The sequence below is a fragment of the Tiliqua scincoides genome, chromosome 3 (assembly GCF_035046505.1).
Source record: "Tiliqua scincoides isolate rTilSci1 chromosome 3, rTilSci1.hap2, whole genome shotgun sequence".
Classification (NCBI taxonomy): Eukaryota; Metazoa; Chordata; class Lepidosauria; order Squamata; family Scincidae; genus Tiliqua; species Tiliqua scincoides.
The window spans coordinates 227,316,346-227,339,626 of record NC_089823.1 but is presented as its reverse complement, the minus strand read 5'-3'; the positions used below and the strand labels follow the sequence as shown (position 1 = coordinate 227,339,626).

Sequence of the window (23,281 nt, the reverse complement as noted above, 5' to 3'; positions counted from 1 at the left end):
ACTGTATAAAGAAATATTTTCTTTTTTCTGTTCTAACTCTCCCAAACACTCAATTTTAGTGGATTTCCCCTGGTTCTGGTGTTATATGAGAGGGAAAAGAACATCTCTCTATTCACACTATCCATCCCCTGCATAATTTTGTATGTCTTCATTATGTCCCCCTCAGGCGCCTCTTTTCTCCAGGGTTAGGCAAAAGTCTTTCATAGTACCTTCTCTCCTTTTAACTGATGATGAACCTGCGAGACCTTCTGTATGCAAAGTAAGTACTCTACCTCTGAATAATGACCCTTCCCCAAGTACCATCTCATGGTCTTACAAACCTTACATTTTACATGAAACTTGACATTTAATTTTTTTTTTTTTTTGCATGCATCTGCTTGCACAAGTCCCCTTTTTCCTTCTCCTCTGACTCTTCTACTAATCACCAAGTGTTTGTGGTTGCCTTCTTGTTTGTTTGTGTAATGAATTTATAGCCTGCTTTACAAAGCCTAACATGGTTTACACTGATTCTGAAATACAGAATAAGGGAAACATTCCCACAGCCTGAAAGGGGGGGGGGGAATTTCTCTTGTTAGCAAGGGGAAAAAAAATTCATATAAAGGAATCCCCCAGTGCTCACACTATGCCTTAAAAATGATCATCCTGTTATTTTAAGTATGGGGGGCGGGCGGGAATCAAGGTCAACAAGATTACATTGTCAGCAGAAAAAAATGTCACAAGGCATTAAGTGCTAAACTACTGTGTTTGTTTTTAATCCTTTGTTGAAATGCATGGCCAAGGATGCATTAGAACCAAGAAAACATATGTGCCATGTCCAACCTGTGTCTCACAACCACCAAAGTTGCGCACTGCTGTCACGCTGGTCACTTATCAAGAACTGTTTGCAGACGTCTAGATCTCCTGTATTGGCGGTGGTAGTTCTGAATTAAAGCGTGCGCATACAGGAGAGAAGCCAAGATGAAAAACAAAGGAAAAAGGTTGAAACCTGCAATGACACTACGTATGTGTGATTTAGGGAAAAGCATCTCCATTGCCGCTAATTGCTCTTAGGAATTGCATTGGAAAAACCATAAGGCATTTCAACAAAAGGCTCAATGCAGGTAGAACTATAAAACCTAATTATTTCTCACAAAGCAGACCATTCCACTTAAAATAAAAGAAAGCTATGAGCAATAAGACGTAGCCATTAACAATTAGTCTTCAGCACACATGATTAGACTCCCAGAGATAACGCAGCCTCTAAACTTAATGACAAATCCCATATTTTTGGCCAGGCTCAATATTTTCTGCTAATTATGTGGAAAGACCTTGTGCTACTTCAAAAGTACCAAGAACTGCAGATATGACACTCTTTTCCATAGATTCACTGTGAGCACTTAACATTTAACACTGGGTATTAAAAGAAGAAGAAAAAAAACTGGTGAGAATTCATATTGGTATTAAATCTCGCTACGCCCACTACCTTGTTTATAAGATAGGATTGTTGAGTGATATGGTTCCAAGAGCCGTTTGCCAACTTGGATCTTCTCTGACACAAAGCTGTGTATGCAGGTTGCACTAAATTATAACAAGGATAGAGCATGTCCGCAAATGAACTCTTGGCAAGAGTGGGGGTGGAGGAGGAAACAGGTACTGTCAGAGAAGCAGCTGGGGGTATAGTATGGGAAGGCACATAACATAAAGTAAGAGAGGGAGACAATATACTTCTTTCAGGAATTTATCTAAATATGCAAAATGAAAACTATCAAAATAAAAAAGACAAACATATACAACATCTAAAACCCAAACGCATCCTTAAATTATCAAATATATTTATGTAATTAATAAAATTGTTAACTTGGAGGTGACTATCCATCTCAATATTAATTGAATGCCATTTGGGGAGATAAAGCAGGGTAGAAATAAATGGTTGGCAACCTTCAGTCTCGAAAGACTATGGTATAAGCCTACAGCACCCGGTATTCCCAGGCAGTCTCCCATCCAAGTACTAACCAGGCCTGACCCTGCTTAGCTTCTGAGATCATGGTATAAGCCTACAGCCCCCGGTATTCCCAGGCAGTCTCCCATCCAAGTACAAACCAGGCCTGACGCTGCTTAGCTTCCAAGATCAGATATGATCGGGCATGTGCAGGGTAACAGTTGCTGTTACAAATAAATATTTTTTTAAAAAGTTAGTTGGCAACCTTCAGTCTCGAAAGACTATGGTATCGCGCTCTGAAAGGTGGTTCTGGAACAGCGTCTAGTGTGGCTGAAAAGGCCAATTCGGGAGTGACAATCCCTTCCACACTGGGAGCAAGTGCAGTCTGTCCCTGGCCTGTCTCCCTGGCTATGGGCCTTCCTTCTTTGCCTCTTTGCCTCAGACTGTTGGCCAAGTGTCTCTTCAAACTGGGAAAGGCCATGGTGCACAGCCTGCCTCCAAGCGGGCTGCTCAGAGGCCAGGGTTTCCCACTTGTTGAGGTCCACTCCTAAGGCCTTCAGATCCCTCTTGCAGATGTCCTTGTATTGCAGCTGTGGTCTACCTGTAGGGCGCTTTCCTTGCACGAGTTCTCCATAGAGGAGATGTGCACTGATATTTCTCATACAATTCCATTACCTTTTCTAATGTTCAAAAGTTACATTTAAAAAGAGACCATATCTTTTCCTATTGTGAATGAAACAATATTTCTGTTGTCCTTCAAATATGTGCAAGCATAATCTTAGGGGTATTAAAAGAAAGCAAATTAATTATCTTGTCTTGAACCTTGTCTTCCCTGATATTCCAAACAGCAACTAACGGCCACCCTAGGCTGCAATCCTAACCAACTTTCCAGCACTGACATAAGGGCAATGCAATGAAACAAACATTCCCTTACCTTGAGGAGGCCTCCATGACTGGCCCCCAGCTACAGGATGCAGCACAAGCCCCACTGGCACCGCTACGCCAGTGCTAGAAAGTTAGGATTGTGCCCTTACTTCTAAACATTTCTTTTTTTTATAATTGGAATAAAAAACAAACTGTATTTTGGGGAACTCCCAACATATGAACATTAATGGCCCAATCCTAACCGGGCCTTTGGGTGCACCTAAGTCAGTGCAGGGGGTGGGCAGAAAGGAGATGGGGAATGGGGAGATCAGGGGAGAAACATGAATCGAGGACAGGAAGGGAGCAATATCGACAATTGCTGTTGCAGTCAGTGGTGCAGCTAGAGGGGGTGCAAAGCACTACGTTTTGCAGGGAGCCTCACCGCAGTATGCAAGTTACAGTACTAGACAGCTCAGGCAACTTCCAGGGAGAAAGGTGAGATACAAATGTTTTACGGCATAATAAAATAAACACCCAGCCTCCGAACGAATTCCTGACATAATACTGCAAAGTCAATAGAAGGCAGCTGTAACAAAGCTTAAATAAAGTACAGGAGCTCTAACAAAAGCTCCGTAGAGTGCTCAGTACATGGCCGGCACTATATAAATGCTAATTAATAATAGCCTAGTCATGCAATACTTCTACAAGGAGTGAATCGCAAAAGATTATTGAGTGGTGGAAGAGCACAGTGGCAAAGCCTCCCCTAGTCATTTGACAATTCGACAATTACAAGGTTTGTACTTCTGCAGAGATCAGAACTAGCGTTTCTACAGTTTAACGTTATATACGTATATGTTAAAAACAGAATGACGCAGCACTGTGGAGGATATGCAGCAACCCCCTGAGAAATGATACTTGTCTTAGAAAAAAAAAAACTCATTTGGTTTCCCTTGAAGATTCTCAGGTGTGTCCTCATCCCTCCATGGGAAGTACTTGGAAATTCACCTTTGGGAGATGACCATAATAACTGGTGGGTTTCATCCCAATAGAGATGTTCTGTGATGTCCTGCTGCCATATCTCTGCTAACACAGAAATATAAAAAGGAATAGAGGTAAGCGAGAGTGCCTTTGGGACTTGATTATGAACCAGCAGGGCCCCAGTTCGAATCTCACCATTGCCATAAATCCACTAGATGGCCTTAGGCAAGCCATTATTCTCATGGTCTCAGCCCTCAAGCTGCATTATGTGGATAATTAAGAGCATAAGAAGAGCCCTGCTGGATCAGGTCAAAGGCCCATCTAGTCAGCTTCCTGCATTTCACAGTGGCCCACCGGATGCCGCAGGGTGCATACAAGACAACATGATACCTGTATCCTGTTGCCACTTCCTTGCATCTGGCTTTCAGAGATAGCCTACTTCTAAAACCAGGAGGTTTTGTATACCCATCATGGCTCGTAACATGTGATGGACTTTTTCTCCATAAATCTGTCCAGTCCCCTTTTAAAGGCGTGTAGGCCAGGTGTCATCACAACAACCTGTGGCAAGGAGTTCCACCAATTAATCACAGGTCGGGTAAACAAATATTTCCTTTTGTCTGTTTTGACTCTCCCACCAGTCATTTTACATACTGGCCTACCTTACAGAGTCGTCATATACATTACTGAGATACTGTGTGCAAAACACTTTGGACACTTGAAATATTCTGCACAAATGCCACCAAATTTTCATTATTCTACTGCAAAACTTCAATTCTATATTATTTGATTCCCAGTCTTCAAAACATTGTCCTTCCACAGCACTTGCAAAATGATAGTTCCATAGGTGCTCATGACTCCCTCCTTTTGTTGATGGTACCATAGGGGAGGTTGGCATTAGACTCCAGAGAACAACAAACCTTATATCTCAGTGGTCCTATACAATGCTAGTCTGATTTTTCAGGCTCAGTCAGTGCAGTCTAATATGACCTACATTTCTGACCTGATATTCTTGCTCCCAGGTGTCAAATACCGTAGCCAGATGTTCTGCTTTATTTTTATCAGGATTTTGTTCTGAAAGTTGCTTTCCTGAGGATAGTTTTATGTGCATTGTGAGGGATTGCAAGGATGGTCATATTCTTCAAATCCTTTCCTCCCCGCGGTCCTCAAAAATATTATGCTTCCCAGCTGGTAAGCAGTTTAGTGTACAAAGTATTTACAGTCCTGACTTCATTCATCTTCACAATAGTCCTGAGAAGGCAGTCATCAATATTTCCATCTTGTCTAAGAAACCAAAGCTGGGAGATGGAGCGAGCTGTCAAAGGGATCCACACTGATTGCCTTCCTGAGCTGCCTTGAATTGAGGCGTCACTTTCAGGCAGATGGAACAAAGGCAGAAGAAGACTCATAGCTCTGATTGAGAACAGCTAAGAGCTCATCTTAAGCCCTGCTCTGTGATGGTGATGACATCAAAGAAGCAACACTTCTCAGTTAGCACTTGCAGTTCTGATCAGCAGAATGTTCTGAGTGGTGCACGATGTTCTTCAACTTGGCCAAAAGTCTACATTAAGAACATGAGAAGAGCCCCAGTGCAGCAGGCCAAAGGCCCATCTAGTCCAGCTTTCTGTATCTCACAGTGGTCCATCAGATGCCTCAGGGCTCAATCCTATCCAATATTCCAGTGTCGGTGTAGCAGTGGCAATAGGGTGTGCGCTGCATCCTGTTGTGGGGAGGCAGTCACAAAGACCTCCTCAAGGTATAGGAACATTTTTTCCCTTACCTTGGAGCTGCATTGTGGCTACTTGTGGGAAGTTGGATAGGACCGGACCCTCAGGGAGCACACAAGACAAGAGACCTGTATCCTGTTGCCAGTCCCTTGCATCTGGCATTCAGGTATAGCTTACTTCTAGAACCAAAGGATTCCATCCAACCATCATGGCTTGTAAACTGTGATGGAATTTTCCTCCATAAATTTCTCCAATCCCCTTTTAAAGGCATCTAGGCCAGATGCCATCACCATGTCCCACGGCAAAGAGTTCCACAGACCAATAACAAGCTGGGTAAAGAGACACTCAGTATTAATCTATCTATCAGCCAGTTGCACATACAGTATATCCTTTCTGGGTAGGGTGTTTAACTGGGCAGTGACAGTGCAATGCCAGGAACTACTGATAATCTTGATCTATTTCAATCTAGGTTCTACCCCAGAGCAGCTGTCTGAGAAGGGAATTGGAGGCATTAAATCTCAGTAGTTTTATTTCTGTCTGAATGGCTGTTTTGAGAAGGTGGTGCTGGGGGTGGGGAGTGGAGACACAACTGTTTTGCTCCATTGCAATTATGTGATGGGTGGCCACCTAGTTTTTATTTCATCCCTAATGCTGTTTAACATCTACATTAAACTGCATAATTATGTAAACATCAGGCAAAATCAAGCATAGCATCACTGTGAAAACATTTCATGCGCTATGATGTGATTTAAATACTCAGCACCAAACAATAGGAGCGGTAAGCCCAAACCCTCCCTTCCAAAAAGATTGTTTCAAAACACAGCATATTGCACAGGTCAGTGGAGTCCAAGGGGGATTCCTTCACATCCTCGCCACTAAGATACATCATCCAAGTACAACTCAATGCCTTGCCTCACCGATCAAAGCCATTTTTTTCTATTTTTTAAAAAAGTTGACAAAAATGTTCATGCTCAAAACCTTCTCAGCATCTTCCTTGCCCCTGGTGTCTAAACTGTTTGCAGTCAGTTCAACACATCCCTAACAGTTCTGCTATCCTGTAATGCATGCAGGAGCACCATGGAGATCAGGAGGGGAGGGGAGATCAGACAGCCTGTGAAAGGTAACCTCTTCACAGCCCTCCTGTTGGCTCATGGGTGTCCTTATAGAGCAGGTATAAGTCCGAGGAGAGCCAGGGGATGGGGCAGGCAGAAAATAGGGGAGAGGTTGAGCTGGATCTGTGGATACCAGCGGCACACTGGCATGCACATTGCTACCAGGTATCAAAATGCAGGAACAACAGCCTACTTAATTTAAGCAGTTCTTCTGCTTAACTTGATGCAGATTTGGAAGTTCCTGCTTGGCCAGGAGATCAAAGGTACCTCTAAGACTGGGATGGCCAAACTGCAGTACACCACGCGCCACTTCATACATACAGAATTTTGAACATGCCAGTCCAACTTATTTTTGCCCTCTCTGGACCTTCTTGTGTGGTTTTACTGGCCCACATGATCGGTTTAGACTATTGGTCTATCTTCACCCCACCCCAAGCCTTGTTGCTCCCTTTCTGGGCTCTGTGCAGGGACAAGCACCATGTGCTTACAGCTGTGGAGCCCTGCATTGATCAGTGCAGCCGTCACAGGTGACTTTGCATGTGCCACTTAGAAAGTGTCCATGTGCCACTAGTGGCATGCATGCTGCAGGTTGGCCACCCTGATCTAAGGAAATAAAACAACAATTGACAGAATGATGTGTGTGTCACTTAAACCAGAACATTGGCCCATCCAGCTCCTGACTATCTACATTGACCGGCAGGGGATTTCCAGAGTTTAAGAACATAAGAACAGCCCCACTGGATCAGGCCATAGGCCCATCTAGTCCAGCTTCCTGTATCTCACAGCAGCCCACCAAATGCCCCAGGGAGCACACCAGATTACAAGAGACCTCATCCTGGTGCCCTCCCTTGCATCTGGCCTTCTGACATAGCCCATTTCTCAAATCAGGAGGTTGCGCATACACATCATGGCTTGTACCCCGTAATGGATTTTTCCTCCAGAAACTTGTCCAATCCCCTTTTAAAGGCGTCCAGGCTAGATGCCGTCACCACATCCTGTGGCAAGGAGTTCCACAGACCGACCACACGCTGAGTAAAGGATCTTTCTCCAGCCCTAACTGGAATTGAACCTGGGTCCTTCTGCATGCAAGAAATGCAGTTTATCACCAAGCTATCCCCCTATGACACTAGTGAAATATTTCAAGTGAGTTCTGCACGTTTCATTCTGGACTTAGGACCTCCCGAATGCATGAAAGCAATTTGAGAGTCATGCTGTGCTGTGGATATCATCCACTTCTTTTTCTCACCAGGACTAGTTATCCTCTCAGAGAAGCCTGGCATTGGTAAATGAACTTTCCTTGCAGTGGCAAAGCTGAGAAGAACCTGAGACTAGGAATGATGCCTGAAGTGGAATACTGAGGTGGATTGCAAAGGTACTGACTGAAAGGGACATTCCATGTGTTTGGAGGGAGGAAAAAACTGTGGGCTGGATTTACTGGGAGTTACTTTCACATCTACCTTCATAAGTTGAAGAGCTAGAAAATTAGTCTTTTAAAAGTAAAAAAAAAAACCTGAGGTTTTCAGGACACTGAAGTCACCCAAAGCCAATTTCTGCATTTGCAAAGTTTATCCCATTGCACTTATTCTCTGCAAAGCTCAGGACAGAATTAATAGTCTCCCATCCATGGCGTTTATCCTCACAACCCTGTGAAACTGGTTGTACTAAAAGCTAAGTGACTTGACCAAGATCACCTAGTGAATTTTGTGAATGAAATGGAATTCTGGTCTCCCCTTTCAAAACCCAACACTACATACTAGGAGTACATCTCAATGGAAGAATTGTAGCTCAGTGACATAGGAAGAAATGACTATGCAGAAGATTGGAAGTTCAGTTCCTGGCATCTCCTGTTAAGGGAGCAAGAATGTTCTCTACATGAGTCCATGAAGAATGGATAGCTGCCTGAACAGACAGGTCTGGGCTAGATGGGCCAATTAACTGAGAGTCCAATCCTGCCCTCGACGCGCCAGCTTACTACTGGCATACACTGTCACAAATGTGCCATAAGGCACGTTTGCGAGGCTTACCACCAGGCGAGCACCTGTGCTAGCCAAGTGCTGGCCGGCGCTGGGCTAGCGCCGGGCAGGTGCCCAGCCTCCATCACTCGGTGGTTGCACAGACCGCCGAGCTGCGGTAAGTGGGGGCGGGGGAGAGGTGGGGAGGAAGAGAGGAGGCTTTTTGGGAAGGGGGAAGGCAGGGAGAGGGTGAGGAGGAGGCGTGACAGGGGGAGGGAGCAGGGAGGGAAGGAGGTGGGTCTGGTGGAGCTTTGCTCCACCGGATCCAAAGTGTTCATGTGGGGCTCAGCGCCCTACACAAATGCTCTTCCATCACCACCAACCTTTTGGTCAGTGGTGAATTGAGTAGCCCTATTGCGGGGCTACTTCCCTTTCCTGGAAGAAGGGGAAGAAAGTCCCCTTTTCCCGAGGTGCTGCCTGCAGCTGCTGTGGGTGCGCTGGATGTGGCGGCAGCCGTTTTCTGTGCCGACACAGCCGTGTGCCATGGGAGCACAGGACTGGGCTACCATTCAGTACCGGGCAACTCCACTTGTTCACTACACCATGCTGTCTTTCATCAGAGAGATCACAGAATCATGGAAGGCACATAATGATTCCCAAGTCCAGGATGGGTGCACTGAACACTCTGAAGTCATGCTTGTCAGACATGTACACATGAAGGGCACAATCCACCAGGCAGCTTAACAAGCCTTATTGAAACAATACAGGATCATTCATCTCAGTGGAAATTCCACAGTAGAAACTCTTAATGGCTTGGGCCCAAAGTAGAATATAAGAAGCGCCCCAATGGATCAGGCCAAAGGCTCATCTAGCCCAGTTTCCTGTATCTCACGTTAGCCCACCAGATGCCTCAGGGAGCACACAAGACAACAAGAGACCTGCATCCTGGTGCCCTCTCTTGCATCTGCCATGCTGAGGCAGCCTACTTCCGAAATCAGGAGGTTGCACGTACCTATCGCAGCATATAAGCCGTGATTTGCAGAAATTTGTCCCATCCCCTTTTAAAGGCATCTAGGCCAGATGCTATCACCACAACCTGTGGCAAAGAGTTCCAATTACATATTGGGTAAAGAGATATTTTCTCTTGCTTGTCCTAACTCTCTCAACACTCAATTTTAGTGAATGTCTCCCGGTTCTTTTGTTGTGTGGGAGGGAAAAGAACATCCCTCTATCTAACCCCTGCATAAATTTGTATGTCTCAAGCATGCCCCCCCTCAGGCACCTTTTTTCTAGACCGAAGAGCCCCAAACGCTGTAGCCTTTCCTCGTAAAGGAGGTGCTCAAGCCCAGGAATCATTCTGGTCGCTCTCTTCTGCACCTTGCCTGTGCTCGCTTCGGCAGCACATATACTAAAAATTGGAACCTTGCCTGTAGATGGAACAGCCAAGACTTATCCAACTTGCACTGCTTAAACAAATTGAGGAAGAGAAAGAAAAGAATGCTAAGGATTCGTTTGCGGTATGCTTTTTCTAGATAATGCACAACGCACTTGCTGCTTGCGCCTTGCACGCTTGCGGAAGGCAGGGAACATTTTGGTCATCGCACCATATTGTTTACATGCTCACCATAATGTGCTTATCTTTGATCTGCAGTTCATGCTACTGCAGGGTTACAGGCTGTTCTACAGAGAGTTGTACCTGTAAATGTTTAGCGGCAAATGAAATCCAAGGACTTCTTTCAGTTAATTGCATTAATACTTCACAAGTCTCTCTCTCTCTCTCTCTCTCTCTCTCTCTCTCTCTCTCTCTCTCTCTCTGTGTGTGTGTGTGTGTGTGTGTGTAGGGAAGGTATAAGTTATTGAGATAGTAACCTAGAGTTAATGTGGTAGTAATCATGTGAGTTACAGGAGAGCTGGAACAGCACCATGGACAGCACACTACACAGCCCTCTGCCTCCTTGTTCCCGTTATAAATAACTATTGCCTTGACCAGGTGGAATTTAGGCAGAGCAGTGAATCTGATAGAGTCTGTATTCTGCACCATATGCCACGCACAGTGCAATAATGGGAATATACAGAGCAGGTTGTCAGAACTGTCTTGGGGCTCAAACAATGTGGAAACAAAGCATCTCTAAGAACGACACACAAGTATCCTCCCTTGAACGATGCAGTTTCTTTTCAAGCCCATTTGTTACACAACTGTTTGTCCTGGTGTGATTGACAGCCATTCTGCTCAGTGGAAGCAGTGCATTCTGGGCAAATCTGTGCCTGTTTATTACAGCAACGGCGTCTCCAATAGCCGTTTTCACATACCTTAACTTTCAACTTAGCATGGTTGGTTTGATTACTGTATGATTTATCTTTGCTTTTGAGAGGTGTTTGTTCATTCTTTAATATTCAACTAAAAAACAGTTCCACCCCAAAACTCAGTTGGGCTGGGCTGGGCTGGGCTGGGGGAGGGAGGCAGGAGGGGGAGGATTTCAGCAGCAGCAGTGCATGCCAAGATCCAAATCCCCTTTCCCCCCTCTGAACTACCTCATGAGAGCCCAATCCTAGGCATGTCTACTCACAAGTTAGTCTCATTATTATTCAATGATGTTTACTCCCAGGTAAGTGTGGATAGGGTTGCAGCCTGACAGCCCAATCCTGATTTCTTACCACTGGACCTCTTCCAGCGCTTAGTGTTGCAAACTTGCTGTAAGGCAAGTATTCAGCCCTCAGCACCAGTCCAGCGCTAGCTCAGTGCTGGCCGGTGCTGGGTTAGTGCTGGTGGACCACCACTGTTCCGCTGCTCTGTGGTTGCCCAAACCACTGGACAGAGGAGTGGTCGGTGGGAGTGTGGGGGGAGGGGAGGAGGAGGCATTCCAGGGTGGGGGAGTGAGGGTGGGGAGGATGCATGCATGGGGAGGGAGCGGGGCGGGAGGGAGCCAGAGGAGCTCTGCTTCTCCTCATCCAGAGCTTCCATGTTGGGTTGTGAGCCCCACATGGAGGTTCTTGATTCTATGGCAGCCCAAGGGTTGCCACAGGATTGAGTAGCCCCATTGTAGGACGAAAGTCCCCTTCCCCCAAGGAACTGCCAGCGGTTGCCCTGTTGCACGCAGGACGCCACAGCAGCTGTTCTGGCACTGTGGCAGTCCCAGCGCAACAAGCAGCTCAGGATTGGAGCGCAACAAGCAGCGCAACAACTCAGCTCAGTTGTGAGTTGTGAGTCTCTCCAATTTATGCCAGCGAAATAGCTGACGCAAATCCGGGAAGAGCCATTGGAAGCCTAGCGGCCTACCTCTCTTGAGCCATCTGGTCATCCCCCCATAGCATGCAGCGTGGGTTCCATCAGTGGTACTGCATGCTCTGGGCTAGCAGGGGATAGAATTGGGCCCTTATTTTGATGCAAGGTATTAATGTGACTAATCATCTGGAATTTATAGAACTGTGGTATCTCCCACATTTTGAAAATATCTGCATCCTCCAACATTTGCTGACATTTTAGAGGGGGGAAAAATCCACTGGAAGATTAAGGAAAAAAAGATAGCTGAAAGATAAATTGCAGGCATGCTGGGAAGAGACTTTGAAAAAAAGGCAAGGCAATGTTTAAAGTTAAATATATATGCTTTGCTAACGCATGGTCAATTAGATAGAAAGCATTTTGTCAATAATTTAAAGCAGAAGAGGTTGCTGTGATGTGTGAATCCAAGCACAGATGACTAGTTTATGTTAAATTTTAGCAGAAAAAGGATAAATTCTTCTGCATCTGCAGATCACAACCACAAGCGGCTTTTAGGTTCTAGAGGGCATGGATATTTGGATATATGCTGAATTATTCCTACTGGTTTGTGAATCACAGTCAAATATTCAGTTCTAGGAAAGAAAGATTGGTGCAGCATAATCCTTAACAGCCGCAGGAAGACAGTAATGGTAAGAAATGAATGGCTAACAAGGAGCCTCTGGGAAGCAAAGGATGGTTTGGTCATTTGAATGGCTTGATAAATAGAACAATACACTTATAGAGCTATACAGTAGCTTTTATTTTTCCTGCATAGGGAAAATGGCAGACCTCTGGCCCATCTGTTATGCAAATGAGTCCATTTGCATCAAGCGGCGGATTAAGGCTCAAGCAGAGGGGCAGTGAAGAGACACTGGCCTATTCGCCCCACTCTGACCCTACAAATGGCTGGCCTCCTTACCAGTCTTTACTTTCTTTACTCAGCATGTGGTTGGCCTGTGGAACTCATTGCCACAGGATGTGGTGATGGCATCTGGCCTAGATGTCTTTAAAAGGGAATTGGACAAATTTCTGGCGGAAAAATCCATTACGGGTTACAAGCCATGATGTGTATGTGCAACCTCCTGATTTTAGAAACGGGCTGTGTCAGAATGCCAGATGCAAGGAAGGGAACCAGGATGCAGGTCTCTTATCTGGTGTGCTCCCTGGGGCGTTTGTTGGGCCTCTGTGAGATACAGGAAGGTGGACTAGATGGGCCTATGGCCTGATCCAGTGGGGCTGTTCATATGTTCAGTCACTTCTTCTACGTGGCTCTTTAAGCCATTTCTGCTCAGTGTTGCATATATGCAACAGGGATCAAATGTGTACACCTGTGGGCTGGGCAGAAATGGGTTAATCAAAGCAGGGAATGCAGGGAGTGTTTCCAGCATGCTTTTTGTAAAAATCCCATGTGGTGGAAAGAGTGACATTGCTGCATTCCAGCCCTCAGTGGACATTGATCTGGTTCCCTCACCTACGCTGGATACTCTTAACAGAACCCTGTGGGAGAAGGAGCAAGATTGCTCTTTCCTATGTGGGAGCTCTTCAAACAAGTGAGCCCAGCATGCTTCACACTTCCTGCTTTGATTCAAGAGTCCATATGGAAGGAGGAGGAGATAAGGAGAGGTAGCAGAGCTGGAAAGGGTGGTGGTGCTATGTGCTACCTGAGAGGCAGCCCAATAGCTGTCTCAGCTGGCCTTGGATGGCAGCCTGGGACAGGGGATGGATTTCAGCAATAAAAATGGAGTGTGTGAGTATGGGGGGTAGACTTTAGGGGAGCTTCTAGCTTAGTAATTTTCAATGCTTTTCTTGTCACTGCACTCTGCCTGTGGCCTTCACCTCTTCTGATGTCACTTCCAGTTTCTGAGTGACTTTTCTGGGTTCTGCAGCTCTGCTTGGGCAAATGTCTGTAATAATGAATTGTCTGTACTCTTCCTCCACCAGCCCTGCCTAGCAATGGACCCCCCCAGCCCCACGCCTGGGGCAAAGGTCTGTGATGGTGTCCCCGTGGGCTGTCGTTCCTCCCCCACATGCAAATCCGCCCCCTCCCCCAAGGCTCTCGGAGCCTTGCGCGACCTGAGCCCATGTCAGGGAATCCTCTCTTCCGGGAAACCGGAAGCACAATTTCTGACTCCGTTGGGAGTGTCAGAGAGGCTCCCACAGGGTCCTAGAGGCTCGCACCTGAGGCATGTCTATGGTAGGTCCACAACTGGCCCTGCCCTAGAAACAGAGTTGCAAAACCTGGGAGAGTTTTTCAATGATTTTCAACCACTGTGATTCAAACTCCCACAGCACACTTGCAGACAATCTGTGGCACACCAGTGTGCTGCAGCACAGTAGTTGAAAATTACTACTCTAGGTGTACGTCCTTAAATTGCATGAACATGGCTTATGCTGACTGAGGTCCTTGGTTTATATAGCACAGTCTAAATTGATTCTCCAGGGATTCCTATTAGATCTTCACTGGCCCTCTCTAGTAATACCAGGAGTTGAGCTGGGCATCTTCTAGAAGTGCTTTACCACTGAGCTATAGTCCATTGAGCTATACCTCTGAGCTATGGCCCATAATTTAATCATGGCTATAAATGGTAATTAGTGGTTCCATCAAAGTTTCCATTTAGGATATTGTGGTCTCCTCTAAGACCTCTTGTGCTCTTGATGATGACTACTGAAATATTTCATTCAGTTCACATATTTTATGCACATATTTGTAAATGTGTGCGATTTTGTTGTAACCCAAGTTTGAAAACAGAGAAACTAAGGGCCCAATCCGATTCAGTGCACGCCGGCTCACCGCCAGCACGCACTGTTGGAAACATGTCATAATGCACGTCTGTGGGCCCTAGTGCCGGTGGAGCACCAGTGCTAGCCCATCGCTGGCTAGTGCTGGGGTGGCGCCGGTGGAGCACTGAAGCTCCGCCACTTGGTGCTGGCCCACCAGGCAATGGAGAGGAAGGTGGAGGCATGGGGGGAGATGGGGAGGAGGCATTCCAGGTTGGGGGAGGGGGAGGGGGAGGGCAGGGAGGAGGCGTGTCAGGGGAGGGCGTGGGGCAGGAGGGAGACGGAACCAGAGGAGCTTTGCTCTGAATTCTACGTTGACCCTTGGGTCATTGTAGAATTGAATAGCCCCTTGCTTTACCTGGGGGAAGGGGATGAATGTCCCCTTCTCTTGAGGAAGCGGCAGCAGCTGCCTGGGGTGCGCTGGATACAGGACTGAGCTGTTACTTATTTGGGTGGGGAAAAATAGTTGTGAAACGAAAGCAAGAGATCAATGACATTGAAAAGGTTCTTCGTTATCTCATGAAATGGCTCATTCTTGGTCCAATTCAACTCTATGCAGAGGACGTAGCAAAGGACGTAGCTCAAACAGTCATCTCTTTTCTCCATCTATAGCATGATTTTTATTTTATATATTTGGGTGATTCTGCCCCCAAATTAAATAATGTTAGACAAAAATAACACTGGATATATAGTATAACAGGCAATTTAATTCTTATGGATCTAGTAGTTATTTTCTTAGGATATTTGAAAGGACTCGTTTCAAGATGGGAAATTGAGCTAATATTTAATCTATCGAAAGTTCCAAGGGCTTTGATTGCAAAAAAAAAAAATGCACAGTCAAAAGAAATTCCAGCAGTAAAGCAGGAACTAATTAAAGTTTGGCATACTCTGGTGTTATTGAAAATTACCAATTGCTGGATAATTAGAAAAGGAAAATGAGAAAGTATTAATCTCATTCAAGGAGCAATACAGATTATTTATGCAGTATGAGCGAGTACATTATGATTGTACCAAAACTGACCTTTACAAAGTCATAACTGTTCTATGGTTAAGAGATTGGATTGATTAAAGAGTCAGTACTGAACCAATAGTTTAACTTCTCTGATTTAGATACCTTGACTTATGTTTTGGGGAAATTGGTTTGATGAGAAAATTGAATACCGCTTTCCTAATGCAATTCTAAGGGAGTATAACATACTCTCCCCTTTCCGCTCATTGCGCACCCCATTCCACCACCTACCCATAGCCTACTTCCTGTGCCAACTTACTTGCCTCTGAGCAGGTTGCTGGTTGTGTCTTCTGCTCACTTACCTTCACTGCTTCTCCTTCTGCAACTCCCTGGATTGAAAAAAAATGATGGAAATGAAGTGGAAGTGTAGAAGACAAGATAGGGTGGTCCACTCCACTTCCTTTCCCAGTCTGAGCAGAGGCTGTCACGTCAATCAGTAAGGGAGAGCTGCATTGGCACACTGCCTTGGGCGCCAGGAGGTCTTTGGCCAACCTAGGTGGACCATAGAGTTTAAATAGAAAGCAAATTCCAGAAGCCTGAAGTCTGTCCACCCCTGTACTTCTGGTTTATCCTGGACCTTCCTGACATCCTGCATCATTTTTTCCTTTTCTGAACTGTGACATGTAACATATCACTGTCAGCCACCACAGGTTTATCTTTTCTCCTTCTCTTCACTTCCCATGGAAATGGCCCAGTCAGTCTAATAACACTTGCATGTCTTACCACCCGGACTTGACCACAAAGCCTACCCCCAAACCGCACCACAAATGTTCCCACTTGAAAATCATGTCTGGCTGCATTACAAACTCTGGGTAACATTCATATTGGTGCACTTTTCCAAATGAAAAGTTAGACATTTACACTGACCCATTTTCATTTTTTTTTTTTTACTTTTTGCAACAATGCTACAGTCCCAGCGTAAGCAAAGAATCCTGTCTCCATGTCTAGTTAAAGCAAGAGGACAGTAGCATTCCCCTTTGAAAATATTAAGCATTACAGGTCTCCTTTGAAACTAGATGGAACATTGACCAATGGTCAAGTCCCCAAGTGGAGAAGCATGTTCTCTTCTTTCACTCCTGCACTAGTTTGTGATCTGAATGACTAATATGGTCTACCAAGCTCAATGGAACCTGGAGATGCAGCATTCACACACTGAAGATTAAGCTAACTCACAGCCCAATCCTAGCCCTGGCAGCGCCACTGGGTGCAGCGGCACCAAAATGGCTACTGCTGCATCCAGCAGCAGTGCCAGGCCACTGGAGGTCTCCTCCAGGGAAGGGGACTCCCCTTCCCCTGAAGAAAGCCCCAAACCTCACAATGGGGCTTTTCAAGTCTGTGCCGACTGTTTTGACCATACACACTTGAGAGCCTCTGTGTCAAAAGTCCAACATGGAGGATAGAATATGGTGGAGCAGGACTCAGCTGGTCCCACTCCCCTCCTGTCTTGGTTCCTCTGCTCCATGCCCTCACCACAACCTGAGTTCTTCCTGTGCTCTGGGCTGCATCAGTCTGGCGCTGGGCTCAGCACCGAATGGCACTGGTCCGGCGTCAGCACTGGAGCTCAGCACACATGCTGGCCCACCTTAGCATTGGGCCTGTAGTCGACTGACTAATTTATCCATGACCCTTCCCGCATCTTCAAAGGTTCTCTTTTCACATAATATTGAAGAGGGATCAGTAGTCAAGAATATGCTTTTCTTTCACAACCAGACTGGATCCCTGGCATCTCCAGTTAAAAGCATATCAGGGAACAGGACTGGAAGAAACTTCTGCCTAACAGCCCAATCCTGAGCTGCCTGGAGTTGCAGGACCCAGCAGCTCCATAAAGGGCTCCCGCCAGATCCACAGCCTCCTGTGCTACTGCAGGAGGCTCCTCGGGAGAAGGGGATGTTCATCCCCTTTCCCTGAGTAAGGGAAGCAGTCCCGCAATGAGACTACTCACTTTAGTGGCGACTGTTTGGTCACCGCTAAAGTGAAGGCGCTAGTGTAGGGCGAGCAGCCCTGCCCGAGCATCCTGGATCCTGCAGAGGTCGGCTCCGCGGACCCGCCTCTCCCCTGCCCCCGAGAACACCCCCAACCACGCCTCCCCCCTCCCCGGGACACCTCCCCTACAGCCCCAGGAACGCCCCCATTCCCCGTTCCACAGCCCAGCAGTCGCAGGCACCGCCAAGCTGCAGAACACGGGCGCCCGCCGGGTGGTGGCTCAGCGCTGGCCGGAGCTGAGCCATCTCCAGTGGGAGCCCGGTGATAAGCCCTGCAAATATGCCCTACGGCATGTTTGCGACTGTGGTCTGCACCACGGAGGCGCGGCGCGGACCACAGGATTGGGCTCTAAGTCTTTTGCAAGCCATGGCTAGTCATATGCTAGACTATTTTACCCGCCTGTCCCTATTCACCAGGGAAGAGCCAGTTGCCCCATCTTCCCAGACCCCATCACCTTCAGCTACTATTGAAAAAAACCTCTGGATTCTGGGGCTCTTTGCTAACCTGGGAGGGAGATTTTCCCAAAGTGTTCTGGAACTTCGTAGCTTTGACTGATGGCCAGTTTAATGCCAGCTCAATAGAGAAAACAGGGGCAGACATGTACCAGTTGTTATGACCTAACCTCTGCCCCTTCATCTTCCACTACCTATGAGCTTCCAACTATATATGGGGAGAGGGTTCTAGCCTAGTTTAGCTTCCCAAACATACCAATCCCAAGGAGGGTTTTTTTTTTTAATGCAGGTAAGAACATGCACAATAAAAGTGAAATAAAAGAAGCAGTTCTTCATATACAGTCTGAAACTGTGCAGCCCACCAGATGGCTCACCATCCGAATGCTGCAAAAGCTTGCTTTTGCTCTCATCCTATTCACCCAAAGTTTTTGCTGATAAATTATGCTTGGAACATATGCCGTGGCCTTACACTGAGTCAGACCATTGGCCCACCTAGCACACTTTTCTTTAGCAAGCATTCGCCCTCTGGGGTTTCAGATGGTGGTCTTTCCCAGCCAGCAGAACCTGGCATACAGCCCCCACCCCACCCCACCCCCAGGCACAACATTTAGCAATGCTCCTGCATTGGAAGTAACTGGATCATTCAAAGAATCACAGCAGAATGACTATGGTGATGCAGCACCTGGGTTCCATGCCTTGAGTCCCTGGTTTGAGACCCCCAGTGCATTGTTCTTACATAGGCAGATTTTAGGGCTGGGTCCACAGCTCAGTGGTGGCACAAATGCCGTGTTTTTACAAAGTCTCAGGCATCTCCAGTTATAAAAGCATCACAGGTGCCAAGACTGGCAAAGACCCCTGCCTGAGACCTTAGAAAGCTGCACGCTAGTCAGCAGACAGAATGATTCAGGATTAAGCAGGTTTCTATGCACCTGTCTGCAGCAGAAGTTAATTGGAAGAAGGCCAAGCTGGGTTAATGTATCAGGCAGAACCTTACTGAGAAAGAGCCTTCTTTGTGGGTGGCTACAAAGGCGCACAGGAGCCTTTGATGATTTCCTCACAGTATCAGAATACTGTATTAGACTATCAAGATACTGAGAAAATGACCATTGAGATAATCCAATAGAGTTGTCTTATGTGATAACCAAAATAAAAAAAATATCTGGGTTTGCTATTCAGTGATAGATTATTTTGCAGTGCCAGTGCTATCTAGTGTGTACCGCTATACTTCTATTAATATGTACCAGCCTAGCTTGGCTTGCCATTTAATACAGAACTGATCTTCATAAAATCAAACCATGTCTTGACTTGGTAGGGCCACGAGACCAAAATGGAAAAGAAAAGCTGTCTTTTATAATGATGTTTATATATTACTTCATTATTCATGCTTATAGGTGTCTCATTAACACTGGGAAACAGAGACAGAAGAAAAATGATTTTTTTAAAAAAAACTTCAGAGCAAATTGCCTTGTTTACTTGTGCCAATATTTAATTTTTAAAAAGCAGCAGCAAATGTGGCGTTTCAAAGCTGGAGGCAAAGAATCATCTTTACATGAAACATTCAACTGCTGGTTGGCAACCTTCAGTCTCGAAAGACTATGGTATAAGCCTACAGCACCCAGTATTCCCAGGCGGTCTCCCATCCAAGTACTAACCAGGCCTGACCCTGCTTAGCTTCCAAGATCAGACGAGATTGGGCATGTGCAGGGTAAGAGTTGCTGTTGCTTGTGGATTTTTTTTCTAAGGTTAAATCATGACAAATGAACTGTCTAAAATTAAGAGGAGATAAGACCTGGAGCTTGGAGTTTTGTAAGGTTTCATCCCCCATAATTACTGTCAAAGATCACTGTTTGGTTGGTTGGCAACCTTCAGTCTCGGAAGACTATGGTATAAGCCTACAGCACCCGGTATTCCCAAGAGGTCTCCCATCCAAGTACTAACCAGGCCTGACCCTGCTTAGCTTCCGAGATCAGGCATGTGCAGGACAGTTGCTGCACTTTTAGTTATATAATGTGTGTGTGTGGGGGGGGGAGCATCAAACATCTTTTCTATCCCACCACTCTAGGGAGAACCACTACACCTAACAACTCTAGGAGAGGAAAGTGTATGAAATGCATCCTGACCAGCGGCTGCCAGATTTAGACTTTCCAAAGTTGCTGTGACACCGTGTGTAGGAAATGTTCTGCACCTGATGTGAGTGAGAGAGCATGACGCCTTTGCCTAATCCCATTTGTGTTAAGGTATGCCCATGGGTTTGATGAGTGATGTGGGTCATCGCTTTCAGTCTGGGCACTTTCACCTGATGTTGATTCCCTATGGTGTTCTATCTGAGGTAGGGGTACTTTCAACTACTTTTATTATTGCTTGGTTCATTCTGTTTTTGCAGAGTACCTACTAGATGTTAGAACATAAGAACAGCCCCGCTGGATCAGGCCATTGGCCCATCTAGTCCAGCTTCCTGTATCTCACACTGGCCCACCAAATGCCCCTCTCATGGACCTATGTTATCCTGGGTCCGTGAGAGGTGGGTGCAGGGTGTAAATTGTACCCATGCCTGGGGTCAAAAAGGTGGGGTCCAGGAGCCAAAGGAGGGATCCCAAAACTTTCCTGGAATCTTACATTTTCCAATCTCACCAGGGCCAACGAGAGGGGGGAGCAGAAGGGTACATTGTGCCTGAGTCCAGGGTCCAAAAAGAAGCTCAGGAGCCAGCCAGAAACTTCCTGGAATCTCAGAAAATGTTTACATGTGATGACTAGCATTCATATTTTGTGTAAGCCTACATAGTTTTTTTTAATCACAATTCATACAAATTATGATGTAATGATTGCACAAAATTATGTTCCAATGGACAAGGGAAGGGACTCCAGAGAAGCTTTGTACCCCCTGAAATTCCTCTCCAGAGCCCCCAGCATCATCTGAAAATGGCTGTTCTCCTATGCTGCCCTGATGCTGTATCTGTTTCTTTCAGGAGCACGTTGAACAACGTTTTGGACTGAAGAGAAGAGCAGGGTAAACTTTAGCATGACTCCCCACTTTCTGAAGAGTTGTCGCTTTGACACATGCAGTGATGTTTTGAAGGGCTGAACTGTAACACCACAGCATTTCGCTTCCACACTTGGGCACCCCTTCACTATTACATTGAACTGTAAAAACGAAAAGAAATCAACAATCATTATTTAAATGCCAAAAAGAAGATGGGGGATCCAGAGAAAGGAAGAGAACATCTACACTGTGGGAAGCGGAAGCACAGCAGCCAACCCAGAGGTGTAGCTAGAGGGGGTGCAAAGCATTAAGTTTATCAGGGAACCTCACCGCGGTGTGCAAGGGGCCCCTCCCCATCAGCGCCATTCGTACGTCTCCGTTTTGCTCCCACCAACTGGAATGACTCTGAAGGGACAGGACCCCTTGCATGCGGTGGTGAGGCTCCCTGAAAAAACCTATTGCTTTACACACACCCCCGGCTATGCCACTGAGCCAACCTTGCAAACAGCTTTGAGGTTGTTTCTTTCTTTCCTTTTTTTTTTTTTTCTTCAAAGCAGTCAGAAAAATTCGCTTTTCCAGTTCCAGAAGGTCAGAGAAAATCTTCCTCAGTCATGCTGAGCTGCAGGAGACTCTCGGCACCAGACAGAGAGAAATTCTTTCTGACCTCCTTCTGGCTCCAGAATAAGAGCAGGAGGTCTGGGGTGATTTCTCTGACTCACTTTGGACTTTTTCAATCTTTCTCCAGAACCCACAGCCATCCTTCTTGCAACAATTATTTCAAATTATTTTCATTAGCTTGCAAGTCTCATGCATAACAATCAGATGGAAAAAATTAACTCTGCAAGTGGTTCTTCCCCCCTCTATTTAAATAGCAAGGGGTTTTTTTTTTGGTTTTTTATTTTTTGCCATTGCTGTGGGGACAATCATTGCAGGGTGTTAATGGGGTTGTGGTGATATATTAAGTGCTGTGCAGAACCATAATTAAAACTCTGTTTCCAGCTGATTGTGGGACAGCAATGTCTCCAGAGTGCTAATGGGCCCTATTGTGGGAACACCCTAGGAATCCCTAAGTCTCAACCCTACAATCTGTGTTCAATGTCAAGGCCCAGATGTTTAACATGAAAAGCAACCATAGGAGCCGGTCTAAGCATTTATTAAGCACAGTGCATTTATTTTGAAGGTTTGTCTCTCCCTTCTGCAAGAATACATGACAGCACACACGGCGCTTTGATCAGTGTCCCCAATTTTATCCTCACAACAACCCTGTAATGGAGGTTGGGCTGAGATTGCGCTTGAATCCGAGTCACCCAGAAAGCTTTGGAGCTGGCCAGGTATTTGAACCAGAGTCTTCTTCTTGGTTTAAGTCCAACACTCTAACTCAGCGATTTTCAGCCAGTGTGTTACAAATTGTTTGTCCCTCCTCTTCTCACAGCATAATGACCTCTATGGTCTTCATCTCTCGTGATGTCACTTCTGGCTTCCGGGTTCTTCAGCTCTGTTTCTAGGGCACCTGTCTGTAGTAATGTCTGCAGTAATGTAGTAATGTCTGTAGTAATGTTGCTCCACTGCTTAGCCGATGGAAGAAGAGAGACAAACAATTCGTAACTACAGACAAATGCCCTAAAGATGGAGGCACAGAACCTGGAAGAGTTTTTCAGTGATTCTCAAATGCTGTTCTCAAAATTCCTGTGGCATACCTTTTGCGGCACATTTCAGAAATGGCACAGAACCATCAGGGTTAGCAGCCCATGATAGACCTGCCTTCCATCACAGAAGCTTTATGATGGGAACACACATGTATTCATTTTATCTGGCTTGGAAGACCTCAGCATAAAGGCAGCTTCAAATTAACTTAATAAAGAAAAATAAGATGACCTAGCAGGGCAGTTTTGCAAACAGTGGCAGGCCTTGGGGCAGGGGGGCAAATGCCCGAGTGCTGAGACTGCATGGCATTCTGGACCACGCGAGAAGCTTTCTGAGGCTTCCGAGGAGACCTTAACCAGTACTTCTGGTTTCCCAGAAGTATTGTGTAAGAACACGTGGAAGCTTCAGAAGGCTGTCCCAGACATTCCTAGTGTCACCTTCCCCAGCCTTGAGTTCTAAGAATCAATCATTATCATCATCTGTATGAACACTTTCAAGTGTTCAAAGCACTTCACATATTTTACCTTGACATTCTTACAATAACCCTTAAAGGTAAATGACCATCATATTGTAGATGAGAGACTATAGCTTGACTAATGTTCTCTTAGTGAGTTCATGGCTAAAGTAA

General features: G+C 45.9%; 1 protein-coding gene and 1 pseudogene across 6 annotated transcripts in view; both read right to left on the bottom strand.

Moving 5' to 3' along the window:
* The window catches only part of NLGN1 (neuroligin 1), a 569,544-nt gene that overhangs the window by 482,328 nt on the left and 63,935 nt on the right, over nt 1-23,281 (bottom strand). The gene's annotated exons all lie outside the window — the stretch shown is intronic.
* Nucleotides 19,633-19,752, bottom strand: LOC136646818 (5S ribosomal RNA; annotated as a pseudogene).